This window comes from Macaca nemestrina, chromosome 4 (genome assembly GCF_043159975.1).
Source record: "Macaca nemestrina isolate mMacNem1 chromosome 4, mMacNem.hap1, whole genome shotgun sequence".
Taxonomy (NCBI): Eukaryota; Metazoa; Chordata; class Mammalia; order Primates; family Cercopithecidae; genus Macaca; species Macaca nemestrina.
The window spans coordinates 159,562,335-159,585,516 of record NC_092128.1 but is presented as its reverse complement, the minus strand read 5'-3'; the positions used below and the strand labels follow the sequence as shown (position 1 = coordinate 159,585,516).

General features: G+C 34.8%; 1 long non-coding RNA gene across 5 annotated transcripts in view; it reads left to right on the top strand.

The window, feature by feature from the left end:
* LOC105483471 (uncharacterized) overlaps positions 1-23,182 on the top strand; it is a 277,589-nt gene that overhangs the window by 128,097 nt on the left and 126,310 nt on the right. For 3 of the 5 annotated variants that reach the window (XR_011622713.1, XR_003018404.2, XR_003018403.2), the window contains exons 3-5: positions 3,922-4,017; positions 6,417-6,511; positions 7,567-7,697. This is a non-coding gene — a long non-coding RNA (uncharacterized lncRNA). Of the gene's footprint in view, positions 1-3,921; positions 4,018-4,278; positions 4,393-5,070; positions 5,193-6,416; positions 6,512-7,566; positions 7,698-23,182 lie in introns of all 5 variants that reach the window. The other 2 variants (XR_011622712.1, XR_011622714.1) reach the window with 2 other exon arrangements.

Here is a 23,182-nt window from a genome sequence, read left to right as displayed (position 1 = left end):
CCCTTGGGGAAAGACACTTTGAAAATAAAGGTATTAGAGAAAATCTCTGGTATGGCTTTCAAAAGCTCAGATTCCCAACTCTTATGTTGTATGCACGTTTTCTGGCAATTAGGGCATTATTGCTTTTTCTCCTGTAATGAAAGCAATACAAAAAAAGAAAACCCATCAAAACACTACTCCTGTTGAAACTGAATAAAGAAAGCAAACTTTCATTTCATTCCTTTCATGGATGATGTATTTTCTGAGTATAAGCATATTGCGTATAGCACAAGTTGGCAGACTTGTCCCCAAATACACTTCCATCTGGTGACCGGACCTCAGTTTTACATGCTCAATTGCACATTGTTTAATTGCCTGTCTCTGCCAGTAGCGTAAATATATTATATATTAATAAGTTCCTGTATATGTTTGTACATACATATAAACATGTATTGACTCCCCTTGTATTGAGTTTTTGTGTGCAAATTTGAAAAAACCATGGACTTGTCTATGCATTTTAACAGAAATAAACCCCCTCAAGGTTTCTGTTTCAAATCATGCCCACAGGCATAGACTGAGGGGTATGCCTGCTATGATTTCGCCTTCACATACTTCAAAAGAATGTGTGCATGTTTGTGTTTGGGGAATGGTGGGTATAGGGAAAGAGGGGTTAGGAAGAAAATCCTTTGTGAATGCGAAATATTCCCTGTGTATTCTTCAGAATCAAAATATCTGAATTCAGTGCTTTCATACGGTTCTTCAATTTAAAATGCTAGATTCAACTATATTTTATCATGGCCTAATTTGATATTATCCAGTCTTCAAATACCTGAGAAATGCTTTACTCATGCATCAATCTCTCAAAAAATGGATAAATTGCTCTTAACTCCACATTAAGGCTAAAGAAAAGCTTTTGAAGAAGTTGCAAAGTATTGAAAAATGGGATTTAGCATAAAAATGCCTTCCAAATAAACCACCAAAATGCCTATTGTGATGATCTATGATGAGGGAACCTGCTGGCTGTGTGGTACTCACATGAGAGGTTCTAGCAGCTCCTTCTGAATTGGGGAGATAATTGCTTTAGTAGAATTCATAAACTCACAAGCTCAATTCACCTAGCAAAAAAAATCCTAAATAAATATCATTGGAAAATAAAATCTTTATTTGCAGCATGGAGAACCACTAGTCTGAAGACTGTCAGTTTTGAAATCTGAAGTAATGCATTACCCTGCAGGGCCCCATCCATGCCAGCTTAAACAGATGTAGCGTATTTGTTTCTGAAATGTGCTCTGCTGGGGGAGAAGACATCTGTTTTTTTTCCCTTTCTCATTTAAAGACTGAAGGTTAAGAAAAATAAAACTTGCTTTTGGAATGATATTTATGTTACATTTCAATATTGAATAAATGTTCATGAGTATTTTATAGGTGCCTGAAAATAAGGTAAGATATTAACAGAGAAACAGTTTTGTGAGCCATACGGTGATATGAGCACTTTCTGCTATAGTGAAGTGGCATTAGTTTTATATGAGCAGTTATAATGAAAATTTAATGTAGTTAAAAAGAATTAACTCTGCACAGTGAGCATTCAACTTACCACAAATGTCTTAGCCAGAAAACAAACCCTACACATCAAAGTAATTGTGAAATTCACATTTGTTCATAAACTATGAAATGAAATTCATTGCTTAATATTTCAAAGCTTTTAGAGTTAATACATTTAAAAACTGAATAATAGTGATATTCTTTACGTAAATTTGTGTCTCCTAAGAAAGGAAGAAGAAAGAAGAGAAAGAAAAAAGAAAGAAGAAAGAGAGAAGAGAAAATAATCCCACAAGTTAAATAAATAAATAAATAAACTCTACCCTTCAAACCAAATCAGGACTAACTTATATACATTTAGATATAATTTAAATTCTTTAAAAATTTATGCAAATTTTATTAATAGGATATATTAGGTCTAAAAGGTGATATCCAACTTTGGATCTAATTTCCCTTTCTTACTAGAAAAACTTCCAGTAATTTGTTTTACAGGTAAAAGCTTCTTAACTTTTGTCATCTACTATATCTTGCCACAATGATGGAAATAAATCAGTACTTGAAGGAAGATACTTTGACTGAAATAATGTAAGAGAGTCCAGTGTAACATAATTTATCTCAAAGAAAATGAAAACCAGGGATATTCTATTCTAGAAGCCTAAGAGGAAAATGTGTCACACTCTCTCAGGATTTATGCTAGACCAGAGAGGTTGGAAGTCAACAGCCACTGAAATGCCATGCAGTCTCTTACTAGATCACGTGTTACAGTAGAATGAGCGGTGATCTTGGTATCCAAAACGATGTTTTACTTGTTAGTTTAAAACATGAACATCCACCTCTTTACCTATTTTAAAAGAAAAACTTGATGTCTGGGTTTCACATTTTTCTTTCAAAAGGTACTTTCTTAGCATAAGGTATACTTCTGATGAAGTTGACACTTGCTGTGGAAAAGGAAGATAATGTTTTAGAATAAAAATATAAGAATCGCTTTTCAGGAAGAAAAGAGGGACGTGACTGATGGTCAGTTCCTAAGGGCTTCCACACCCTACTTTGGTTTCAATGTCTAGATTTTTCTAATACACAAGTACATCCAAAGATCATCTCCTTAAATTGCCTTCCAATCAGTTGAAGGGCCTTGTGACCCTCAGAAAATAGAGGAGATGGTGAACTTTGTAACCATAAGTTAGGAAAGATCAAGCAAACAATTTTAAAAAGTTTATAGCATCTGCCCAGTAAAACAGGAAATGTTGCACAGTGATATCCTATAATGATGAGGCTGATTTATGGAAGCTGTTGTGTAAGTTCAAGCGCTTTCAGTATGCAGCACATCAAGTAATGCACTAGAGTGGCTGGTGCCTCTTCTGAGTACTTAGCAATTTCTTTTACCGGTTGACAAAGGTTCTGCTGCTTAGATCTTGGGTAACCGGAGCCGTCTTACCCCCAGCCTTGGGCATCCAGGTGACCTCTGCGGGGATAAAGTCCTCCTTTCTTATCTAAAAAGTGAGGTAGATGTTGTGGTGTAGTTTATGTTCCAGAGTTCCCCACAAGATCAGTCTGGAGCAAGACTTCACCTAAACCATATCGCTACTTAGCTTCTTCCTCTTTCTTTCTCCTTCTTTCCTTACTCCCTTACACATTTTTCCTAGGAACATTCCCATAAAAAAAAAAAAGTCCCTTGCACAAGAATTTCCATGATAAGAAGTGCTTCCAGAGCACCCTAAGACACATCACAGAAAAATTGGCCAAGTTCTCTGTGTACCAAACAAAAGGAAGAGTTTTCTGACTTCACAGTCCTACGCAACCCAATCATATGATGTTTGAACTGGAAGTGACAATAAAAATCTGTATATTGATTAAGGAAACTAAGGCCCCCAAACAACTTGTACATCACTCAGCAATTTAGTAAGAGAGTCAGGACTAGCACTCCTGTACCCCATCTCCCTGTCTGGTGCTCCTTTTGCTTCAATATCATGAGAACATTTTTAAAAGTCTTCTCTTTTTATGACTTCAGTTGTCATCAAATTACCTATGTAGTCACCTACCTGTGAAAACTATTCTTCGTTAATGAAAGACTCAAACATGTCAGCTCAGTGATAAAAAAAATTTCCAAGTTATAATGAAGCTCTGACTTGGGCCACTTTTGTAATAGTAAAAATATTAAACACAAAATAAAATCTAAGATTTATTTAGAATTTACGATAACCTGGACCCTCTGCTAATTGTTTTGCACATATTACACCATGTATTTCTTTCAGCAGGATGAATACAGTAGATACCATTATAATATCCACTTTAGAAATAGGAAAGTCAAGGCTCAGAGATGAAAATAGACATGCAGCAATTACATATGAAAGCCAGGGTCAAGGCTGTATCTGACCTACTCATATTTGCCTTCGTAACCCCCAGATTACATTGCCTTTCTGTGGACTCCTGGCTGTACATTCTCCAATAAGCAGTCTTGGTGACCCACTGGAACGTGCCCTTTCAGCTACTGTCATTAATGTAAGTTTTTTTGTTAATGAGACTAACAAAAGGCAAGAAACTATTTTTTAAAAAGGATCTTCATTTATACAAAATAATTGAAAAGAAAAATTTGCCTCTTTATATTTTTTTAACTTTTTAATTGGATATTGGCAAGTTATAACTGTATATATTCATAAGGTAAAAAATGATGCTGTGATATGTGTATACAATGTGGAATGATTGGCTCAAGCTAATTAATATCCATCACCTCAAACACTATCATTTATTCCTCCCATCTAGTTGAAACATTATATTCTTTGATCATCACCTTGCCTTTCCCCACCCCCAGCCGCTGGTAACCACCATTCCAGTTTCTACTTCGGCGAGTTCCGTATTTTTAGCTTCCACATATAGGTGAGGACATACAAATTTATCTTTCTGAATTTGAATTTTTCTTAAGTTAAAGTAATAGATATTATTTTGGCACTGATCCCAAAGTATTATTCTACTTACTGGTTTATCATCCTATTTATTGGGGAAGTACACAATCCCTTGAATATTTCAGAACTATAAGAGTTATATTACATTGTGATGAGCTAACATGTTTGCCTTTGTCTTGCGGTGTCCCTGGGTTTTGGCCAATTTTAATTTGGAGCTATGTGTGATTTGATAATCCTTTCTCATTGACAATGCAAACACAAATTCATGACTATAAAATATGACATTATCCATTTGATGGGTAAGAGGGACTATGTTTGTGTTGAAAAGGAAGTCATTTATCATGGTTCCATCAAGAGGGACTCACCTCAGGGTGGACACTACCTTTGCCAGAGAAATATTTTGATCATTTAATTGAATTTTCTCCTAACTGGAATATCAACTCATGTTTTGTGACATTTTTATATGTTTGGCAACATACAACATACAAATATGTTCTTATTTTAAATTAAATGCCACAAATTGGTATTTATAAATTATGCAAAAATAAACCATGGTTTCTTTACTCATTCTAATGGTAAACACAAGATTAAAGGCTTATATGTCAATGACCTGCTTTCTTTTCTTTCTTTTTCTTTTTTTTTTTTTTTTGAGATGGAGACTTACTCTGCTGCCCAGGCTGGAGTGCAATGGCATGATCTCGGCTCACTGCAACCTCCTCCTCCTGGGTTCAAGTGATTCTCATGCCTCAGCCTCCCAAGTAGCTGGAAAAACAGGTGCCCCGTTTTTTTGTGTGTTTTTAGTAGAGACGAGGTTTCACCATTTTTACCAGGCTGGTTTCGAACTCCTGACCTCAAGTGTTCACCCACCTTGGCCTCCCAAAGTGCTGGGATTACAGGTGTGAGCCACTGTGCCCGGCCTAATTTTTTTTTTGTCCCAGTTTTGACTCAGCAGGTTATGATCCACTGCAAACTACTACAATTTGCATTTTCTTTTCCCTAAATGAGTCTTAACATTTTATACCTTATAACGGTCCAATTATCCTGACATTTTATTTTTTTGTCTAGAGGAAAAGAACCAAAATCATTGTTTTTTCTATTTTATTTTTAAACTAGCCATAGTGATTGCCATCCTGTTGTAACAGTTGGCTGATGTTTTGGTCTACTTTTGCATTATCCTGCAGGTATCCTTGTGGTTGATCTCCATGCACACTCAAACACCCCAACTCTCCAACACAATTACACCCACTTCCATGTGGTTGGCCTTATACTGGGGAAAGGGGAAGGCACAGAAGTTCAATAGGGGATACCTGGGATGACAGCCTAGCAGGGATAAATAATCAAATAGTTTTGCTGGTCTTATGAGGAGTAGAAAAGTAGACAAAATATCAAAGTAACATCATCAGTCCCAAAGGTTATGAAAAATTAGTCATGGCCGGTAGTGCAAAAGGAAAAATCGAGAGAGTGAATTCTGAAAGAATATACGTCTTACCCACATGATATCTATACTGACCAGCATTTGCGAATGAATTTTCTCTAGCGCAACTGTTGTGCGAAGGCTTAAGATCATTTCTACAGGAATCATATTCCAAGTAAATTCAGCCATGCTAAATGCAGTTTCAGCCTGCAACGCCAGATAAACATTTGCTGTTAGAAAGAATGTCAACACCCCATCAACCACCATATACTATTCAGCATTGACTCAGCCAAGTCTCCAATTTATCCGTATCATTTGTTATAACCTTAGTTTTAATTCTGCCATGTCTTCCATTCCAATGTATCTAATGTTAGACCATTTAAGAAATATTTACCCAGAAAAGTTTAATCACAGTGTACTAGAAAAGATGCTCTTACCTGATAAGGGGAAGAATTGGATTTTTTCCTCCATTTTGACGCAGCTAGCCATCACTTTGGGGCAAATCACAACCTTATCAAGCTTCAGCTTTCTCATCTGTAAAATATGTGCACTGAAACTGTAACTCTACCATTCTGTTATGATAGGGATCTGAGCGATTTCACTTCTATAGCGATTACATCGTGAGAGCACTGGCCCTATAAAGCCAAGAAGGAATGAAAAGAGGCTAAGACAAAAAATAGTGAGTTAAAATGTAAAGGATACCTTGTACCCCCCCCCCAAAAGAAGTTACAGTTTCCTTGGTACCCTGGGCATATTCTTACAGGTTTTCTCAGTAGCTTATAAGCATTTTTTTTTTTTTTTTTTTTGAGGCGGAGTCTCTGTCGCCCAGGCTGCAGTGCAGCGGCGCGATCTCGGCTCACTGCAAGCTCCGCCTCCCGGGTTCCCGCCATTCTCCCGCCTCAGCCTCCCGAGTAGCTGGGACTACAGGCGCCGCCGTCACGCCCGGCTGATTTTTGTATTTTTAGTAGAGACGGGGTTTCGCCGTGTTAGCCAGGATGGTCTCGATCTCAGGACTTCGTGATCCACCCGCCTCGGCCTCCCAAAGTGCTGGGATTACAGGTGTGAGCCACCGTGCCTGGCCTTGAGCATATTCTTGACTTTTTGACATGTTAACTTCGTAGTCTTCTTTAAACATTATCCCCTGAACCTTGAAGGTTACAGACATTATAGTACTAATGACAATGTCCTTGAAAGATCAAAAAACGTAATTCTTGAGGTGCTGTTGTTTGAAGTCTTCATAACTAATTTCAAATTAAATGAGCATCAAGAGAAAACAGTTACTCCTGAAATATTGTGCTCTCAGTTGACTTTGGTTTTTTTTTTTTTTTTTCTTTTTTTAAATTCTTTATCTCGGGAAGCATATTGTCTATGTTTGTGTCAGGGTTGCCCTCATTATACCCAACCACTTTTCAACTACACTTGGCTGAGGCTTACTCTAGAATAACACAGTTCTAAAGTTATCTGTTTGCATATGGTTGATTCAGGAGGGATTCAAAGGATAAATTTATTGTGTTTCTGTGAAAGACAGCCCTTTTTCCCCCCAAGCCTAAATATATATATATTTTTCTAAATGCACCCTCAAAATCAGTGTCTTTCTCAATTTAATATTATATTGGAAGAAGAAGCGTTGTTTAGACACATAGTTATGTACTACTGACTGTTGCTATAAAAATGAAGTTTAATCTGCACAATTTCCATTGCTTTTCCTTTGAAATCTGGTGTTTATTGCAACAGAACTTCAGATTTTGCAACATGATAGTCTGAAAGACAGGCCAACACAGGCAGCTCTTTGGAAACAAGAGACCTGGTGCTTCCAACGGCCAAAAAGCTGGCCAAACACCAGCAACAAGGGAAAGACACGTCAGGTAGGTTCTGCTGATTTCCCAGGCCTCCTTTAATTCTTTTACAGAGGACTTCTTTTAACAAATTATTAACACTATTTTGTTCTTATGGTTCATCTGTGTTTCTGTTAACCATACTCTCCTGGAAGAGACTTTGGCCATCTGGATGTGGTTTTTGTTTCTGTGAGAAAGAAATTTTGTGTCCTTGACATGTCCCTAGTATAAATGAATGTTTAATAAGGAAAGCATGGATCAAGATGCTATATGTTTCCAGGTTAGTTTAGAACAACTACTATGAGTTATTTAGTGCATACAATTAAGCATGAAAGCATGAAAAATACATTTATTAAAAAATATTTATGGGACACTCCAGAATAACTTGATAGTTTGGGACAATCACATGACCTTCTGCACATAACATGATCATCCTTGGGTTAAAAAAGGCAACTAAATTCAAATTTACACACTATATACTAGTGTGAATTTTACTTTCAAGAGATCTTGATAAGCTTGTTTCATTATTAAAAAACTAGGAATTTAAGATATAGATTTGCAGCAAACTATAACAAACGACAAGCTAAAGGCTAAATCAACTCAAGGAATAATGTTTGAAGTGCATATACGTTTTCTGGTTTTCACTCTTTACTGCACTGACAATTTCTATGTCATCATTAGTCCCCAAATATTAGTAAGTATCTTATCTGGCCAGTGAGTTTTGTTTTTCTTCTGAATTTTAAAGTTGAACAGCCAGTGAGGTATTTTCTCATAAGTTAAATCAAATTATCCGTATTAGTGTTGGTACTAAAAAATATCATTTTCCTTATTTTATACGTAAATAAAGACAAAAATCTTAGTTCAATATTGGGTGTAATTTAGGTGCTTATTTCTATATACCTATTCTTATCTACCTGTTCTTATGAGGGACTCTCTTAGGTTATAATGAAGTTCTGTCTCTCCAAGGTCTATACATAAAATAATTGTGCTTTCTGGAAACTACACATTTGGTAACAATGGTCACCAGTCTTCTCTGTCATTAAAATGTGTACTTTCTTACCTGGAGTAGTAAGATATTATTGTTGCCCTTAACTCTTTTTTTTCTTTTATTATTATACTTTAAGTTCTAGGGTACACATGCACAACGAGCAAGTTTCTTATGCCCTTAACTCTTTTCTTGAGCTGTAATAAATTTCTTCACTACTTGGTCTTAAAAACATGGAGGCTTTAAATCTAACTTGTGTCTTTGTCATTATCTGTGAATTATAGTCTCTACTTAAAGGATCGCCATGCAAGGCCCCCCCCTTTCTTTTTTTTTTTTTAAAAAGCACCCTTTTAAAATTTTACCACTGTAACTAGGAAATTACTGATAAATCAGTCTTGTTCATACAGAATATTGTTTAAATGGTTTTTATCACAAGGTATTCTGGAATGAATAATAATATGTAAAATGTGATGAGTATTTAGTGAAAATCTCTGTAGAGTTGTTATATTATCAGTGTAACGCATAGTCAGAGAGTTTGTTTATATTTCTGTATTTCTCAATCTGAGACATCGTAATTATTTCAATCTTCACATGTTCAGCCTTTGTTAACATAACATCAGACATTTGAGATCAGTGTGAAAACAAGGCGCCCTACACCTGAAGGGGACTCTGGTCTAATAATGTGTCTGATCACTTAGTTTGAATAAATAGTCGGGTTATATTTCATGCCAGAAAAAGCTTGGAAAATGAGGGTAGAAGCTATAATTAGGTTTTACTTGGATACAGCATTGGGCAATTATTAAAAAATGAGCTAGGTAAAGAATGCTATTTTCCTAATTTTATATTCTAAATATCAATATGAGACATTTATCATCAGACCTTTTAAAAGCCTCTGCTTTTAAAACAGACATGGTGATAGATGACTTAAACTCAGACAACACCAGACTCTAAAAGCAAGATAAACCACAAGGAATTACTTCCTTTTAGTTTAAGAAAACCTGGACCTCTTAATAAATCAGTAGGTAATATATTGTAATGATTTTGTATTAATATACTCTTTCTACCATTTGAACTGGTTGCATCATCCATACATCAAGCAAATAAATAAGTTTCTCGAAAGACAGGTTGCTCAATAGCATCTTATTAATGGAGAATGAGCCAACTCTTCAGTAATTTGGAATATCTGTTAGAGATTGCTCAAAAATAAATGTAACCTTGACCAGATATGTTACACATAAACAGTATAATTTATGGCAATACAATGAAAGTAGGCCCATTCTGAACTTAGGCCTTTTGTTACTCATAACCTGATACTGTGAACATTTGTTCTTTAGTAAACTCTGCTACAAATCATCAGAGTGATTATTATATAACGGAAGATTCTCTGACTGATATTCTCATACTTTCCTTTCCACACTGGAAACACGAGGAAATTCTAGGTGGTAAAAACCGCAACCGCACAAAAAAACGTGAAGTCAACAAACAAGGAAAATACATCTCTGAATATAGGAATGCCAAACCTTTAACAAAGTAAAACACAGATTTTATTTCAGAAGGCTATATTGTTATATGTGTATATCAACATCAACATGTCCAGAGTAGCTGCACAAAGTTACATATTTTAGTCTTTATAAGTTCCCCTCCTCACCCTACCCAGTAGGTACTTTGTTTCCAGAAACTTCTGTGTCAACAGTTTCCCCTCTCTCTGAAATGCATCAGGACAGGAGTGATTGGTGTGGTGGAGGAAGGTTGTGCTAAGAGTGAAGTTACATGAAAGTAGGATGGAGGTTAGCAAGTAGTTAAAGTCCAGAAAGGCAAAGGATTACTTCAGTAAGGTGTTAAGGAAGAGCTTTTCCATTTTACAGGTCTGAGCAAGCAGGAAATCAACTCTATGAACTTTGAAACTCAGTAAATATGAAAACATTCTCAATACCATTTGTCAAATAATAAATACAAATTAAAACTATACTATTTTACTGCTTGCACCCAGAAGTTAGTCAAAGATCTAGTCTTAATTATTCATTGTGTCGGTAAAGATGTAACAACAACAACAACAAAACCCCAAGCAGTATGCATATTTTTTGTGAAGGTTTAAATTGGCATAATTCTTTAAAATAAGAATTTGTCAATATCTGCCAAAATGAAAAAGGTGCATAGCTTTTGACCCAACGATTCCACTTCTAAGACTTTATCTTATGCCTAAGTGTGTTAATAGGCAAGATGATGGGTATATCTAGCTATTCAGTGAGTCACTGTTTTGCAAGGGTCAGAAAACTGAAAATAATGTAAAGCCCCTTCACAGAGAAGACATATTCAGTCACATAAAAGAAGAGGAGAAATTTTGATGTACTGCTATATGAAGAACTCTCAGATTTGCTATTAAATAATAATATAGTTCAGTGTAAATATAGATAGTATTCTATCATTTGTGTAAAAACTGGAAAATAAAATAGTAAGATTCTGAATTTTAAAACAATTGAATGTATTAACTATTCAAAGAATAGTTAACAAAAGAATGTATTAACTGTTCTGCCTACTGCCTAAGGCCTGGGAGGAGTAGAAGAGAAGAGAGTGTGGATATTTACAGCATAGCTTTCATTCAAATTTTTTTTAAAAACTGAAATCTTTATTGTCACTCAAGGATGGAAAGAAGTCTGACTCATACTGGAAAATAGAATGGAGGTAGACGGTGTACATAGTAGAACTGTCTGAAGCAGAGAAGGATAATGGAATTACTGAGCTGGTTAGTTAAAGAATCCATTATTAGTTTGCAATGTTATTAATTCCCAGGATATCTTCATACATAAATACAAAAGAAATCCCCACACTTCAAAGCTAAATACAAATCATTGTTATTATACACTTTAATTGTCAGCAAATAAACTAAACCATATATTATAAAATAATGAACATATTAGCTAATATATCTGAAAGCTTTTGTTAAGCCCTAATGTGATCTACAAGTGCTAATTATGTTTTTATCCTAATAATTAAAATCACTATTACTACAGTTAGTAGTTTAGTAACATTTATTTAGCTTTTCCTTTGTATTGGAGCCCTATTCTAGAAGGTAGGGGTAATAGGGTAGAAATAGTCCTCTGAAAAGCTCATAAAAACACTCACATGAATATTCATACATATACATATACAGACACACACACACACACACACACACACACACACACACACACACACACACACTTGGAGAAACTTACTGACCAACATCCACAAACAGAATAAGTTGCAGGCTGAAATGCAGTAAAAGGGTGATAAATATCAGAAGACATTAAGAAAATTTTTCTGTGAGGTGTTAAGGTTTGAGCCACGTTTTGAAGAAGGGTAGACATTAAAAAAAAAAAAAAAAAAAAAAAAAAAAGCACATAATAATCCAGGAAACGAAATGGCAACTTCATTAATAGGCAGACAATGTAAAAAGCTATGGAACTTTGAACTTGGCTGATGACAAAATGTCAAAATAAAATTAGTTCTATGAGACATCAGTCTAGTCATCTTTTAAAAAATTCTAGAAGATAACATTGGAAAAAAACTTTCCAGACATTGGCTTAGGCAAAGACTTCATGACCAAGAACCCAAAAGCAAATGCAACAAAAACAAAGATAAATAGATGGGACTTAATTAAACTAAAGAGCTTCTTCACAGCAAAAGAAATAATCAGCAGATTTAACAGACAACCCACAGGGTGGGGGAAAATCTTTACCATCTATATCTGACCAAGGACTAATATATCCAGAATACACAAAGAACTCAAACAAATTAGCAAGAAAAAACAGTCCCATCAGAAAGTGGGCTGAGGACATGAATAGACAATTCTCAAAAGAAGACATACAAATGGCCAACAAACATATGCAAAGAGTGCTCAACAACACTAATGATCAAGAAAATGCAAATCAAAACCACAGTGTGATACTGTACTCCTACAAGAATGGCCATAACTTAAAAATAAAAAAAAAAATAGATGTTAGCATGGATGTGGTGAAAAGGGAACACTTTTACACTGCTAGTGCGAATGTGAACTAGTATAGTACAACCACTATGGAAAACAGTGTGGAGATTTCTTAAAGAACTAAAAGTAGATCTACCATTTGATCCAGCAATCCTACTACTAGGTATCTACCCACAGGAAAATAAGTCATTATACAAAAAAGATACTTGGACATACATGTTTGTAGCAGCACAATTTGCAATTGCAAAAATATGGAACAAAACCAAAGTCTCGCTCTGTCACCCAGACGAGAGTGCAGTGGCAGGATCCCGAGGTTGTTCACTGCAACCTCAACTTCCTGGGTTCAGGCCATCCTCTCACCTCAGCCTCCCAAGTTGCTGGGATTACAGGCGTGCGCCACCATGCCCAGCTATTTTTTTGTATTTTTAGTAGAGACAGGGTTCGTCAAGTTGTCCAGGCTGGTCTCAAACTCCTGTGCTCGAACATTCCACCTGCCTCAGCCTCCCAAAGTGCTGAGATTACAGGCATGAGCCACAGTGCCCAGCTCTGAAGTCTTTCTAAGGATCATTTATTTTCAGTGATATTTGTATATTGTTTATTTCACAAAGCCTCTTTACATTTTTTCCTTTTCTTCACTTATGGTACATTTCTGCCCTTTATTACCCAATTTAATTTTTATTTATTCTAAGTTTTCATTATAGGCCATATGAGAGTAGATCACTTTATACATTTTCTTATCCTCTCTTTATATTGAAAAACAAATAATGCGAATACTTTTATAGTTGAAAAGTTTGCTTTTTATGCTCTAGTGGTATCCCGATTTGTTACTTGAAAAAAGGTCATTTTTTACGCAACCATAAGGTCAAAAAACAAATATTTTTACAAGAGATCATTTGCTAACAGAACCCTTTTTTCAAAATAACCCTCTATTGTGAAATAGTACTCAAAATTTCATTAAGAATAAAAAGGGGCCGGGCGCGGTGGCTCAAGCCTGTAATCCCAGCACTTTGGGAGGCCGAGACGGGCGGATCACAAGGTCAGGAGATCGAGACCATCCTGGCTAACACGGTGAAACCCCGTCTCTACTAAAAAATACAAAAACTAGCCGGGCGAGGTGGCGGACACCTGTAGTCCCAGCTACTCGGGAGGCTGAGGCAGGAGAATGGCATGAACCCGGGAGGCGGAGCTTGCAGTGAGCTGAGATCCGGCCACTGCACTCCAGTCTGGGCGACAAAGCGAGACTCTGTCTCAATGAAAAAAAAAAAAAAAAAAAAAAAAAGAATAAAAAGGACAAAAAAAGCCAGGGATGTGAGAGGAGTAGAGAAACAACAGAGAAACAATGAACAATTACACAGGACGAACAAAAACTACACAAAAGGGATGCTTATCCATATTTAGTTCTGTGCATGATACATAGCTGCACAGCTTTCCTTTAAAATCATTCTGCCATTTATGAATTTGCTAGGATTTCATGACCCACACTAAAAAGACGAATTTGATTTTTCTGCATTAAGACTATGAAAAACATATTTTTGTTTGTAACCATGACAATTATTTGCAGTCTGATGATCTTGCCAAATTTATGTGTTTTGAACAAAATTAGTTTACTGCATATCAACTTTAATCTGTTTCTTTTTCCTCCTCCTCGCACTTTCCAAGGTTAGTCTTGCTGCAGAGGTTCCAATTCAGTATCTTTCAGAATGTAGCCCTAGACTTGAATTTTCCCTTATTTAGCAGAATCTTTTTATACAGATTTGCTTTACTCTTTAGATTTAATCATGACTTAATTTTCAAGTTAGGCCCATATTTGAAACCATGTAGGCAGACTTTGTTAAATGAGTGAATTTCCACTGGGTTCTATTGTTAAGTACACGTACTACGACATAGGAGAAAATCAGGCTAATTGTAAATGGGCAACCTACTTAATTGTTTCATCAAAAAGCATACAGATGATGTTTATACTACAGTTAGTTTTATTTGTTATTTTATTTTGCAAAAGTACTTATGGCCCTTATTCGATAATAGACATTAAAGTTGTTTTTTTCCCCCACGGTTATTTTTCTTTAAAACTTCTTCCTGTGTGGATCTTACAGGTAAACACCACAATTTCTTGTATTTAATAGTAAGTATTTTCTTTTTAACATTTGATTCAACTGAATGTTATTAAATGGTTATTAGAACTCTTTTAAATGTGATTTTCAAAGATGCTATTTTTTTCTAAGAATAAGTTGTATCGTGTCTGAAATCTGTTTTATCTCTAAATTTCTAATTATTTTTAATGGGAAATATTCAATTTATAAAATTTAGCTATAGATCTACATTTTAAAATATAGATAAATATAATTGAGATACACTTACACACAAGTTCACATCTTTGGTTTCCTGTTTACTACTTTTACAAACTTTGTGTGAGTTATTTTATCTTTTCTAGTATTGATTTCATCTACAGTAATATGGATATTAGAATGCCTACATTATAAAGTAGTTGCAAAAATACCTAGCTTAAGAACTTCTCCTAGGGACTGTCATAAAGGATAGTTTCAGCAGTGATTAGCTTTTTACTCCACTTCTTTTACTTATGCTTATTCCAGGTTATGTCATCTGGTATAAATATTTTGTGCTCCTCAATATTCCTCAGTGGTAGCATGTAGCACTGGGTAGAGTCAGTCTTGTAAGAGCTAATTGTAATTGATTCCATTGTACCAAAATAATGTCCAACTGTGCTTACAGCTAGTCTGTCTAAAATGCCTCCCAAACTGAAACTGACATTTGTGAATAGTCCCAGACTTAGCATCACAAAAAGGTTGAGCTCTACAAGCTCCCTGAAGACCTTTAGAACATCTGAAACTAAATGCTTCATGTAAGTAGCAGAAAAATTCTTCCACAGAATAGGTGAATAGGGAGCACTGGCTTCTTTACAGATTTAAGGTTTTGTCAAATCAAGTATGAGGAAGATAAGACAGGGAAGAGACTGGAGAATTTCAATGCCCTACTTTGTATTTAACAGAGGAAGAGAGTGAAAGTGCAGAAATCATGTGATTAAAATGAGTAGGATAATTTATCACATATTTTCACACATTATTTCCTTTGAACCTCATAGAACTGTCATATAGTCAACCAATAGATATCTACATTTTCCTCTACAGATGAGGTAAGTCTCAGAATGGCTTAATGATTTATTGAATATTACTCACTGATAAGACTTTCTATTATTCCATGCTTCCTTATACAATTTAGAAAATTCTATTATAACACTTTTTTTTTTTTTTTTTAATCGTTTCTGTTCCCATACTCTGTCACTTTTTGGCTCTCAATTGTTTCTTATTGGCACTTTCTTGAGGGATTTAAACAAATATTCTAACTTTTCTATTTCCTTACTGAAAAAACATTTACATAACTTTACTGAAGAGATCATTCTACTCACTGTAAGAATATGGCAAAGAGCTCAGGTGGCTAATATCAACATTAGCTAGTGCTCAATCATCATATGTTTACTGGAGATCCGCTTTTGACTATAGCCTCTCCCAAACTTGATACTTGTGATATCATGTTACAAGAATATAAAACATTTTAAAACATATTTTCTATTGAGTTAACCTGTTGACCAAGTATTTGGTATTTAAAAAAAAAAACAACTTGAGGTGATATCAGTAAAATGATGGCTAGAGAGTAACAGACACTCCTTCCCTCACAGAGACACTATGTTAATCATAATGTATGGACCAGAATATTTTTGTGAGAAGGCTAGAGAGCAGTTGAAAATCTGTAATACCCAGACCATTACAAAACCAAGAAGGAGTCCCAGCAAAAGGACAAGAAAGATTTACCACATTGGGTGCACAATCTGTGCCTGTGCTCCTTCTCTTGTGTGGCATAGTAGGGAGCAACCAAGAGGAGACCTCCTATACTAGTGCTGGACCCTCAGGTTAGAAACAAATGACTAGACCTTGCACTCAATATTCTGGCTTTTCTGGAGGATGTCAAAGAGACTGATTTCTATCTTGTGTGACTTGGAGCACTGACAGGACCAGTGTCAGAGTTTGGAAGCTGCTGAAAACAGAGATGAGCAGCATATTACAATTGCAGTTCTGCAGACAGATGCCAGGAAGAGCAATAGATTGGAAAAAGTTTGAGAGGTCCTAGGTCCTCTGGTTGGGCTGATTGGAATAGGTCTTCCACTGAAGGAAGCCAGGATGCGAAGACTGGATGAGTTGATCATTTTTACAGATGTTCAAATCTCATCAAAAAAATTATAAATCTTTCAAGGAAACAAAAAAAATAGCCAAATTAAAGGAACAAAATAAAACTTCAGAAATGGACCCTAAGAAAACAGATATCAATGAGTTTCCTGACAAAGAATTTAAAATAACTTTTTGAAGATGCTTAAAATAAAAAGAACATAGACACTAATTTTATTTAATTGAAATGAAAACAAAATGAAAATATCTTGTTTCAGGAAAACAAAGCATGAACAAAATGAGAATATCAGCAAAGAAATAGAAACTATAAAAAGAATCCAAAAATTCTGGAGCTGAAAATAAAATAACTAAATGAAAAAATTAATCAGAGTTTCAACAGCAGAAAAAAAATAAGTGCCTTTCAAGACAGGTCATTTGAAATCATTGAGTCAGAGGAGCAAAAACAAAGAACAGTGAAGAAAAGTGAAGAGAACTCAAGGAACTCATGGTTATGGACACCATCAAGCAGATCAACATATGCATTATGAAAATCCCAGAAGGAAAAGAGAAAGAGGCAGAGGGCTTATTTGAAGGAACAATCTGAAAACTCTACAAATATCAGGAAAGAACTGAACATACAGATTTAAGAAGTTCAAAGATAAATTCAAAGAGAACCAAAACAAGACACATAAATCAAACTACCTAAAGTCAATAACAAAGAGAATCTTAGAAGCAGAAAGAGAAAATGATTAATCACCTACAAAGGAGCTTCCATAAGATTAATGGCAGATTTTTCAGCAGAAACTTTGCAAGCCAGAAGGAAGATAAAGATATATTTAAAATGCTGATGAAGAAAAAAAAGTCTACCAAGACTACGTATCTAGAAAACTGTTCTTCCACAATGAAGAAGAAATTAAGATTTTTAACAAAAGTTGAGAAAGTTTATTATTATTAGATCTGTTCTACAAGAAATGACAAAGGGCGTCAGTCCTTCAAGTTAAAATAAGAGGATAGGAGATAGCAACATGAAACCATATGAAAATATAAGGTTGCCTGGTAAAGGTAAATACATGGACAAATATATTAACTAACCTGCACTATTGTGAATTTGGTGTATCGATTTGAATGTACAAAACATTTTTAAAAATTTACATCTATGTTAATGCATATGCAGCATATAAAGACATAACTTGTGACATCAATAACATAAAGTGTAGAGGGTTAGACCATAAAGGAGTAGAGTTATTTTACGTGATTGAAGGTAGGATGTTTTTGGTTTAAAATAGAATGCTATAACTTTAAGATATTTTATGTAATTGTGGGTATTGACTTTCAAATGCGCAAGATAAAAAGCTCTGAAAATCTGTTTAACAAAAATGTGAATATGCTCAACACATTTGTCCAGCCTGGTGACAGAACAAGACCCTGTCTCAAAAAAAAAAAAATGTTAAGATGTTAAGTGTTACGTTTTATGTTATGTGTTTTTTAAATATAATTTTAAAAATAATCAAAAACAAAACAAAAATACTTGACTTCCTTGTTTTCTGCATGCAAACTTTTAACTCTATTATTTTCATTGTGAAGAAGTTATTTCTTTCAGCTATCTAAAAATTGTAGATTCATATTATAAATTATATTTTACAACAAAGTATAAAATATGGGGTAATTTGGAATAATTAAGGAAGTACATATACTTTTAATTTGGTCATATATCTTCATATGATTACATCTAATAAGATAATTCTCCAGGACATGATATGCATGTAGACAGGTGTGGACTAGCTCCTTTGTTTCTGGGCATGTAGGAGTAATTGGCTACAAAGTGAATACCTTCTATTTTCTTTTTTGCATTAGTTATACCTTAGTGCCAAGTATAACTGACTGGGTCTGGAAGCTCAATATTTTGACACTTATTTTTACATATGTAAACATTAGAGATACTTGAAAAATAGTACAAAAGAGAATAAAATAAGCAATCCTTGTGTAACCAAGGAAGAGGTGGACATTTTTACTTTTTCATCTTGGCATTTTTTTTCTGGCACAGGAATTAAGGATTATGGCCTATCTGGATGTACATAAAAGCTTCTTAATTCTTTTTCTATCAGTTGGTGATGTCATATACTCTTCTGCTCTCCATTTTCATCTTCTAAGTTGCTGCCAAGCTTTAGCAAAAGATGCCTGAAAAATGAATTCTGCAGCAATCTCTGCTTTCTACGTGTTCTAGGAATTACCCTGATCATAATTTTTTCTTATACCGGCATGTGTCTTTCCAAAAAATTCTACCTTTTTCCTCCCATCCTTTAAAATGTACATTTTTACATTACACAGAAAATAAATTTCAACTTCCACTTAAGTGAACACTCCCCAGTTTCTGGGTATATATGATGAAGGTTTATAATGCCAGATACAAATGTTATTGTTAGAAAATAAGAGAGAATTTTAGGTTGTAATGGCATAATTTAATACATGTGCATTAGTAGTCTATTCATTTTTAAATATAAGATCTTTATCACGCTGCCTGAATATTTTCTGTGATTTAAAATTTATATGATTTCCCAGCTAGACATTATAAATTTTCTTTCATTATCTAATGGCCTAAAGAAGTGAATGTGAAAAAGAAATACGTATCCAACCAGTCTCTTGTAATTGGTTATAGGCAAGAGAACCGGAGTTCACCGAATGTCTGCTACATGAAAGACTTCTTATTCAAATGTTACTTACATAAATCACAGAAAATCTCTATGAGGTTTATCAGTTCCCAAAAGAAAATGTCAGTCAAAGAGGGCACATATCTAATAGTGGCCAGATATATCCTTAGAGTCAAGGTTTTTCTGACTGTTTTTGAATTCCAAGAAAATCGTTATCTTACCTGGCAATCCAGTGTAGAATTTTTACATCCTAATAATAATAGCTGAAACTTCTTTGCATCCATTCCTTTCTCTTTTCTTTCCTTCCCTTCCTTCCTATCTCCCTGCTTCCCTCCTTACCTTCGTTCCTTTCTTTCTTCTTTATTTTGGCCTCCAGAGGAACCTGCTAAATCTTTGTATTGCCTAATTTGTAGCTGGTTTTCAAAATTTATATAGTTTCTACTATGGCTTTATTCTTCATCTGCCTCAGGATGCCATGCTACTTTTGACAAAATTTATATGCCTAGATCTTCATGTTGTTTAAGACTGGAGCAATAACAGAATTCAGATATGGGTAACAATTGGATGAACACCTAACCCGCCTTTATTCTTATGCTTAGGCTGGTTAGCAAAGCAACATGAGGGCACAATAAGGGAATTTGAACTTGGAATACGAGTTCAAAAAGTGATGTCCAGAGACATTAGCAACTTATGTAACTGTCTACAAAGAGAAAGAGAACGTGTAGACCAGAGAAGTTAGGCTGTCTCTTTGTGTAACAGAGCTTCAAAAGTCTTATATTTTGGTCAGATGTTTCCTTTGTTGTTTTACATGGGTCAGAAGGACATGTAGCCATTCTCCACACAGCACCTTTTACAATTTTCAAGATTCAGTATACTTCCTCACATTTTAGAAAAATGACTGCATCTTCCTCACATGCTATCTTGGCTTAACATTAAATCCCAGTGTATATCAGTCTTAATCATATCTATTTCAGGCATTTTCCAGCTAGTTGCTCCAGAATACTCTATAGTGATTTAACCAGGGTATTGTTTTAATAGATCAATTGTTCTCAACTTAAACTGGGTAGTATTCTGGTATTGTCTTTGCAAGGGTCAATGAACCTGAGCCCTGATCATTACTCTGAAAATTTGAATGTTTACTAAGAACTCAGTAAAATTGAGTCTACTCCAAGATTCATAAATGTTTCTTGTATTTTTTACTTCTGCTATAATTCTCAATTGATTAGATAATGATCTTATCTTTCATTATACATTTTAAATAAATTATTATGCAGGCAATATAGGCTAATGTAAAAAATCAAGACATACACACACACCCCTCCAGTTTATACTCCAACCTGAATTTGAGTGTCATCTATGAATTTCAATTCCATCCAACGTGGATCCATCTCTTTTATTTTTTCTTCTGTGCTTCAGGACAGTCTACAAATATAATATAAAATAGTCTGTTCCAGAAATACACAATACAGTTAAATTACTCTCTGACCTAATATTTCCAGAGTATTTTATGGATTGTTCTTTGTATTGCTCACCTATAATCTTTTGAAATAATCTCTAGCTTCTTAATTTTTAAGACATTATCCCTTGGGAAAACTATTTCTCCCAAATTGGATTTGCTACTCTGTATTTTCCAGTCACTCATAGGTTTGCCATGTCTCATATCTCCTGGGCTAATCAACAAGGCCTATGAAATGGAATCCTTCCCAAGATAGGTTCTCCAAGCTTACTCCACTCGTCCAAGTTCAATTCATATAAACTTTGCAATTGATCCCTTCCCAAGATCAGGCAGTGTTAGAATAAGAGTAACGCACAATGGCTTCAATTCTTTCTTTCATAACTTGGACCTGCATTAGAAGAGAGAGAAAAATGAGAAGCATCATGTCAACTTGTATATTGAGTTCTTACCTTGGGCCAGCCATTCCTCAATTCTCAAAAGAATAAGCATGCTACAGTAGAAAATATTAAAACCTGATGGTTTAATGGACAAGTCCCTTTAGAGCATAGATATTTTATAAATAGTAAATATATTTTGAAGTACATCATATATGGTATATTAATATACAACATATTTTATAAATCATAAATATTTATAAATATTATTTAAGACAGTCTCGATAATAAGTATAGAAAATCAGGAAAGGGGCCAGGATATTGTTTATGGCCATGTGTTCCCAGCTTCTGTCTTCTTACGCTGCCTGACGTAGGGTTACACTGGCAGCTCTTTGCAAATGGAGAAAACGTACTAAAGACTTTTATTCTAACACTCACCCTGCAGGTGAAAGTGGGGATGACATCAGACAATGTTAGCTTAAGACTTCATTATTTATTGGGTGGGAGTCAATCATAATATTGGTTTGAAGGTTGGCCTAAGGCCTTTTACATAAATTTATTTCCTTTGGTACTATTTTCAGGCGCTGTTCTAACAAATTTAGTACTTAACATACTAAGGCAGATATTCTCATTATCTTCATTGTACAGGTAAAATTAATACAGAGAAAGTTAAGTAATTTGCTTAAGGCCACAGACCTAGAAGTAGTGGAGCCAGGATTCAAATACAAGCAGCAAGCAGGGTATAGTCCAGGGGTAGAGCATTTGACTACAAATGCAGGAAGCATGATTGCAGAACCTGGACTCTTAAACATTGCATTTTACCTCCTCTAATAATTGTATTCTGTTCTCACGGTAAGAACTTCTTATGTTTTTGGTGGTCATAACTAACTTTATGCAAATCTGTGGAATTAAAGTTATACAATTTTCAAAGTTGATAAATCAGTAATGTAGATGCTTTAAACAGGACAAATTATAATTTATAATGCAAGTATCAATGAATGGGGTAGTATTAAAGAAAAGAATTTGAGGCCTCTGACACATTACACAGGCAAAGAACAAGAAAGAGGAGGATATTTTATGTTGATAATACATTGTATGTTGATAATATACAAGTATATATCTAAATATTTATATATTATATATAAATATTTTTAAATATTTATATATTATATAATATATAAAATATATATAAATATTTATATATTATGTATACTTATGTGAAATATATAAATATAAATATAAAATCATATTTTCTGTATTAGAGATCTATCTTTCCCTTTTTTCTTGTAATGTGCTGTTGGCTGAGCAGAATTTTTGATTCATCAGTCTGCTGAATACAAAGTATCTTCCGTTTGAGTCTTGTCTTTGTTACTTGTCTAGGAGTCTGGTCCCATGCTAGAGAAGTAGAATGTACTCTCCAGCACAGGTCTAATGGCTTACATGACAAGTTCAGAGTGGACTGGCAGCTATAACTTTAAGCCCTGTGGGTTCTCTTTACTTCACTGTGTTTAGTGCAAGAAAGAAAAAGGGGACCAGAAGGATTCGTATGACTCCATGTTTCCATTTTGTCACCAGACACATTTTTACCAAAAGGACGAGGCATAATGGAGACAAAACACAAGTGGTACAGAGGAACTCAGAATGCGATGTCTATGTCCACTGTGCTCTAACTCCTCCTCCTCCCAAGACATGACTTTGCCATATTTTCTCACCAAGGTATTTATTTTCTCAAAAGCAAGTGTTTGCCTTCTTAAATGTCACATACAGGTCACTAGAAAATAGGGAAGGTAAGGGGAAAAACAGAAAAAGGCAGACCAATTATCTACACTGAAATTTTCCTCTGGACACCTACTCTCCAGAGACTAGAACTTTTATGGTTCTATTGCAATGCTGACCTGTTCGTTTTGGCA